General features: G+C 32.7%; 1 protein-coding gene across 1 annotated transcript in view; it reads left to right on the top strand.

The window, feature by feature from the left end:
* The window catches only part of LOC127788480 (uncharacterized), a 70,163-nt gene extending 63,510 nt beyond the window's left edge, over positions 1–6,653 (top strand). The window contains exon 7 of the mRNA XM_052316814.1: positions 247–6,653. The gene's annotated coding sequence lies outside the window, so the exon portion shown is untranslated. The remainder of the gene's footprint in view (positions 1–246) is intronic.
* The last annotated feature ends 1,091 nt before the right edge of the window (positions 6,654–7,744 follow it).

Genomic DNA, 7,744 nt, shown 5'->3' on the forward strand with positions numbered 1-7,744 from the left:
TCTATTTCATTTGAGGTCCAGATATCAGTCTCTACCTGGGGCTTTTAATGCTTGTATGATTTCAGAGGAAAAGTGGAAACCAGCTAAAAAGAAAGGACTACAGACCATTTTATCTCGAAACTTGGCTGCGATTGTGTTACACAGAATTTTTTTTTTATTGTTGCTCTTGTTGGATCTTTTGTCTAATAACTCCAGGAAGTGTGGAAAACATTTACTTAAGTTTATTTATCTAATTCTCTCTTCCAGATTCCATCTAACAAAGAGAAAGAAGCAGCCAAATTTGCTCATGACTTGGACCTCATACAATGGCCTCCATTCTTAGCAAGGTTTGTTCTTTGTATCAATATTTTATTAAAAATTGAAGTGTTTTTAGATAAACTAATTATATAAACATGCAATTTAGTTTCAATCAACTATAGTGGGTTAAGAGGTCCTAAAATTAACCTTTTATCTAACAAGTTAAGTTTTTAGATGAAATGATGGTTAATAATTCAATAATAGGAATAAACAAAAAGGAAATCAATAATGTGTAGGATAGTGAAAAACATTTACTATTTAGTAAAGGGTATCCCCCTAGTACATGAGGTTCTTTGCTCTGTGAGAGCTTGGGCTTTTGGGACGGTGGTCTTTGTATGCAACCATACACTTGCTTTCAAAGTGGTGGTTTTTTGACCTTCCACTCACAAAAGAGCTTATTTCTCTTTGCTATCAAGGCTCACACTCATATTACTAAACAGCAATATTATGAAAAAGGTATCCATACCAACACTGCATGATGTCATGTGCAACTCCAGAATAAGTGGAAAATACCATACGTACATTAGATTTGAAGAAAAATGAGATCCTGCCTAATTTAGCATGTAGTATATGTGTGGACAATTAGATCATGCAATTCATGTTCATCAACTGCTCAAACTCCTTGTTTTCCCGCTATAATTCCCACAAATCACATGTGACTAAAACCTTCTTTGCCAATATTAGATTTAGGCATTGCACCATGCAGGTGCATGTATCAGATCTCACCTCGCATCTCCTCTCCAAATCTCCATGTGAGAACATTTTGTATCTCCTAATAAAATGGGGGAAAAAAATCCTCACCTAGCAGTAGCCAAGTCCCAAGCCTCCACACAATTTTCCATGATAGCAACTAATTGTTGGAGCTAGATCCGGGATGCCTTTAGTCCCATCCTCCCAGGGAATGCCTCGACCAAAGGGTGCCTCCATTTATGCAAGATTTTATATTCTCTAACTATCCAAAGCCAACCACTATCTGCTCTCTTTGGCATCTCAATTGGGTAAATATCCACTCGGAATCTTCTTATAGCCAATCATAATAGCATAATCAGCTAGGCATCTACTCAAAGCAGATTTCCTTGGCATCTCTAGTAACTGCCCATAATTAACTCATTTCTTAGTACCACAGGTTTACCATAGCTTGGCATATCCACTGGATGTTATGGGTTTTGTTGTGGTGTGGTTGTCATGACGGCACTAAAAAATCTACATCCCACCCAATCATTGAGATAAGGCACTGAAAAGACATAAGTAATTATTTTTATAAAGTTAGTCACTGTTTCTTTTTCTTTTTTAAAAAAATTATTTTTCAAAAATCATATAATTATTTTAAAAGATTAAGACAAAACTGTCGACTTGTCCAAATAAGCTGTTGACTGAAGGGGCATAAATCCCCAAGAGATCCTAAACTAAACAAAGAATGAGATGCTAAAATCACACCCCCTAGTGACAGCAGGAATCACTACCAAGTACAATGAGAATTTAGAACTCCCAAATAGTCAGCCAATTTTATCATTTGTTGACAATTTTTCTTTTGATAAATTAAAACGTCTAATTTTTGCAGGCATTAAATGTTCTTAATAGCTTAATCAAGGGTTCATTTGTTTCAAATATGGGAAAAAGTTATAAATACTGTTCAAGAAAGCACGAGAGAATAGTAATGAAATAGTGTAAGCATCATAGTCATATTTTCTTTTTCAAACGCTCATTTTATTTATACTTTTCTCTCAAAAGGTTATATATATTAAATTATTTTGTTTTAGCCTTTACTTATATATTTAAGAGATTTTGTAACTGGGAGATTTATCAGTATTGTATATTATATATTGTCTAGCATTATTGCTAAAGTGGTTATTTTATATAAGTAGGAGGTTGTATTTATTTAGTTGGTTGTTAGAGGGCTATTTGTGTTCAAGTAGGAAATTTTAGTAAATTTGAAAATTCTTAGGGTCCGTTTGATTGCAAGGGTGGAATTTGGGTGAAAATAAAATGAATTACAGAGAAATGAATTACCTAGAATTAAATTCTAAGAAAAGTATTAATTAAAAGTGTTTGATTGGCTTAATTTTTTACTTAAAAATTGTTATAGTTTTTCATAAAAATAATTATATATACATATGTAGATAATTAATAAATACACAAATTAATAATCAATACATAACTCATTCTTAGCCATAATTTCCCTTTATAGCTCTAGTCGTTGTCGTTCCCTTTTTTGTCGCAAATCGAAAGTTTCCCTTTTGCCTAGAAAATAATTTCTCTCCCTCACCCTAAGAATTCATTTTCCAACAAAAGTGAGGAAAGAGTGTCAAGTGACCCTCAAGTGAGAATTTAATTTACTTAGAAAATTAAGCAATCAAATATTACAAAAGTTAGAATTTAGATGAAAAATAATTATTTTTTATGAAAAATATGGCCAGTCAAATAGGCTTAGTGGAAAGTTAAGATATTTTTAACACATAAAATTAATTCGTTTTATTATTCCATGTCTATAATATTTTTATTTAATATTTTTAATTGATTTAAAAGTCTTTTAATTATTTAATTATTTTTTTAATTTAATTATTTTTTAATTATATGATAAAATATTAAATTTTAAATAAATAATATAATTTAAATTTATTAATAAATTATAAAAGAAGTACTAAAAAATATTACTTAATACAAAACTATCTTAATACAAAAATTAATAAGTAAGACATAAAACAGAAAAGTTTTTGAAAATCTGCATTCCCTCATCTGCATTCTCTCCATCCAAATCTTTCTCCCAATATTATATTTATATAATAAAATAAAAAAGTTTTTGAAAATGTTTCAAAGGAGAGATTTTAATAGCTAGGATCATTTTTGATACATTTGATGGTTGGGATTAAAATTTTTCCTACCCACAGTTCACAGCTCCCTCTGTCTCTCTCTCTCTCTCTCCCACCCACCCACTCACTCCCTGCCTCTCTATCTCCCTTTCTCTTTATTTCTCTCACAGGCGCACCCACCCACGCCTCTCTCTCTCTCTCTCTTTCTCTCTCTCCCGCTCTCTTTCTCTCTCTCTCTCATAGATGTGTGTTTATATACTAACTCTATGTATATCTAGATGTGTGTGTTTATATACTAACTCTATGTATATCTGTGTGTATATTATAGATATATACACACACAGGCACAAGTGTTCTCCCTAACCCTCTCTCTCTGTAGATCTGATGCGTGTTTTCCCCTCTTTCGTTGCTCAGACCATTTTCGTGCTGATTTTTCTGCCTTTTCTTATTTTTGTTGGATTTTGGGTCTTTTCCATTTCTTCGCAACTATTTGGTGGAAGAATGTGTTGGCTACTTGGCGAGTTGAGACGAACATTCCACGGTTCACTTCGATTTTCTCGAACTTCGAAGTTTGGATTGCCTGAGAAATCATCTCCATCACCATCATCTAAAAAATTCTCATTTGGGTTGTCGGTGAATCCAACTGGCATATCATTCACTACCGTGTCTCCTACAAATCATCTAAAAAATTCTCATTTGTTGAAGTAGTTGTGAAGATTGGTTTCTCCTACAAATCGAAGCTTCATTAGTTTTCTAGAATACAACCAAGAAAAAACAGATTTGATGTATAACATTGTGATATTTGCATCTCTTTGACTAATATTTGAAGTGGGGTTGCTTGATTTTACTCTTGCTCCAGCTTCTATGCGGGTTTTCTGTCGATTCTTTGCTTGATTGTTTGTGGGTTCTCTGTTGAAATTGTCTATTATGTAGTTTATTACGAAATTGAAAGTTGCAAATCCAATTTTAATCAAGATCTAGGGCTGTGCACTAATGCTTCTCTTGGAATGATCGAAAAAGTTGGAAGCTAAAAGCAAACTTATTCGATGCAAATTACAATCTCTACCTTTATGGGTACATTACATTCACTTGATTTTGAGTGAATATCCATATTTTTAAAAAAAAAAAGAAGAAGAAAACGTTAAAAGAGAGAAATAATATATGGTGTAAAATAAAAATTATAATTTATTAAAAAAGAGAGTTAAAATGAGGGTGATGCACTTAAAAAAAAAACTCCTACAATTCACTCTTTAACTATACAATACATGCTAATGTCTAATAGATTAAGAAAGAAAACTAAGAATAAAGAGAAAGGTAATAGGATTATAGGAGGACTGAAATGAAGAGTGCTTCTCAAAACCATAAGAAAATGACTCCCCTTGGAATTTTCTGCTCTTTCTTCACATTGCTATAATGAATGAAGTTTGGAAGTGAAGAAACCTATATCAAAAATAATATGTTAAAGAAACCTAATGAATAATATGTAAACTTATTTCATAAAAGATTTAAATTCATCGTTATCAATGGGGTTTAAGTAAAAGAAACCTAATGAATGATATATATTTTAAATTGTTTATGCATAGAAGATTAAGCAAATTAAGATGCAAGAGATTAAGTAAAATGGACTTTTAAATAGATCCCATTTTGAATTATAAGTAAAAATTGTCCATCAATTATTCAAAATGTTACGCCAGGATCTCCTGTTTACGTAAAGAATAATTAATTACTTTTTAATTTCGTAATGTAGGTTAAATTAATTATATTTCTGTTCTGAAAGGAGTTTCTTTTTTTATCTTGAAAGCCAAAGCAACATAACTACACAAGTCTGGAGCCTTCAAATTTACTATATGCATATTAAGACCCACTCAAATGATTAATAATGAGCAATTATTTAAAATTGAGATCTCAAAAGTTGTAGCTTGTAGATTTGGCTTGGCTGTTGGGTGTTGGTGAGTTCCAAAAGCTCGAGGAATCCAATATTTAGGAACACAAGAGTTCCTGACTGTGAGCAGTAGGGAACCCAAGGTTCTTTAACCTTGAACTGTGGTTACCCCCGGTTGATGGTCGCAGCCATGGCGATGGCTGGTATGTATTGTTTAATATTTAATTTATTCAAATTGTAGAACACTTACTGATGTATTTTATTATATAAATTTTGTAATATTTTTTATTATAAAACCTTAATAAGTATACAATAATTTTAATTTCTATTTTTTGTTCAGTGTTTATAAATTTTTTTTTTACTTGCTCTTATATTTTGATTTGCAATATTAGTAAACATTATAAATTTTATATATTTTTTTTATTTGAGCTTTATAGAGCATTTAATACAAGTAAAATTATTATAACATAATGCATATAAATTATTTACACCATGCCTTTAGGCATGGGTATACGTTAGTTATATAATAAAATATGATGGTTTTTGAAAATATCTAAAAAGAGAGACATTTCAATGGCTAAGATCATTTCTGATACATTTAATGGTTGGAATTAAAATATTTTTTGCCCACACGCAGGCTAATACATATATACACACCCACAATGGCCGATTCTCTCTATATATTTTAATTCCACCCACAATGGCCGATTCTCTCTCTCTCTATACATCACACATACCTATCCACCCACAATACATATCTATATATACAAAAAGCAAGCCCCACACACAAGCTAATACATATATACACACCCACCCACCCAACTCTCTCTTTATACATCACACAGATACCCACCCACCCACAATACATAAATATATATATATATATATACATAGAGAGCAAGCCCCACACACAGGCTAATACATATATACACACCCACCCACCCATAATGGTTGATATATATATAAGAGAGCAAGCGGTGGCTGATATATATATATAGAGAAAGTGTTGGCTGGCGATGGAGCCTGAAACAGCGAGCGGCTAGAGGTGGGCTCGCGGTGGAGAGCCGATGCAGCGGTTGGGTACGACGGTCGGATGCGACCGATGGCGGTCAGAGGCGCGAGAGGTGGCCCGCATCGACGAACGGCTGATGGCGACGGTGGGGCGACGACCGGCAGAGGCCAGGCCAGCGGGTGGCCGGTGCTGTATTTTTTGTGTGTGTGTGCGAGCAAGGGGAAAATGGAAGAAGATGATTCGAAATTGGAGACCAGTGAAGAGGCGAAGGAGATTGAGGGCGTGCTAAGCTCGACCGATGCAAGTGAAAGTGCGATAGATTGAAGGTTACGAGCTTCAATTAGAGAACATGCAATTCAGAGCAGCGTAGAGAGTTGGGATTGAAAATTGGGGATGATTAATTAATGCCTTCAAGCGCTGTATGATAATCTATGGGGCCAAGGGTTTCGTGTGATTGGAGTTGGAAATCCACAAAAGACGAGTAATGATGCTCCTAATTTAATTGTATTTATTTAGTTTCACTTCAACCAATATCATTAGGGTTGGGCTATTCTTTACATTCTACATCTGTATCGCTTTCAACTGTTCAATCCCTCAATATCTCTTTGCTACTTCTGTTAAGCAATAAGATATACATTTTTACTGTTTTGGATATTTACTGCTGAAGCCAGTGGCTGCCATCAATGCTTGGAACCCATGCCAGATCTGTGTAGAGCTTATAGAAACCTTATATATATATATATTTATATAATATTCTGTCTGTATGTATGTATGTATTCTGTGTATGAATATATGTTAATGTATTCGATTAATTATTTGTTTTGTATGTATATTTATGTATTCTGTGTATATTTTTTTATATATGTGTATGTATGTATACGTATGTACCTTTGTGTGTAACTTTCTTTCGTATATTTCGTGTAACTCTTTTTGTGTGCGTGTATGTATGTATGTATGTTAATATTTATTAGATTAATTAAATGCATCACGTAAATTGTTAATCAAATTTTATGATAGAATATGTTAGTAATGAAACAAAGAGAATGAATATGACACTGAGTTGAGCTATGATTTATTGTTTAATAAAAAATTAAATTTATTATGTAGGACGATTGTAAACAACTAAAAATAGTTTTTTATTTTTTATTTTTGTAGGATGATTTCTCTATATTTTGATTTCTTATTTTAAATTTAAAATGTCACTATTTTATGTTAAAAATAAAATTATTATTATTATTATTATTATTATTATTATTATTATTATCATCTATTTTCTGTAATCATCTATTCCCCCACTCATAGTCTCTTCATAAAATAAAGATAAAATTAAATATAAAACAAACCTTCTAGGACGATTTCTTTATTTTTTTTATTTCTTAAAAATATTTTAAAAATATGTAAAATATCTGAGAGACACATTTCAATGGCTGAGATGAATTTTAAATATATATCAATGGTTGAGATTAGTTAAGATGAATGATGTTCCTTCCCATTCACTCTCTCACTCACTACCTCTCTCTTTTCTTTTGTCTTTCTCTCTCACATAGATCCATCCATCATCCCTCTCACTCACTGCCTCTCTCTATCTTTCTTTTTTTCTCTCTCTTTCATAAACCCACCCACCCACGCCATTGGCGGGTGCGACAATGGTAGGGGGAAGGGAGGGTCGACTGTGAGTAGGGGGAAGGGAGGGGGGGCGGGTGCAATAACCACTTACTCCCTCACTCATTGCCTCTCTCTCCC

The sequence above is a fragment of the Diospyros lotus genome, chromosome 13 (assembly GCF_014633365.1).
Source record: "Diospyros lotus cultivar Yz01 chromosome 13, ASM1463336v1, whole genome shotgun sequence".
Classification (NCBI taxonomy): Eukaryota; Viridiplantae; Streptophyta; class Magnoliopsida; order Ericales; family Ebenaceae; genus Diospyros; species Diospyros lotus.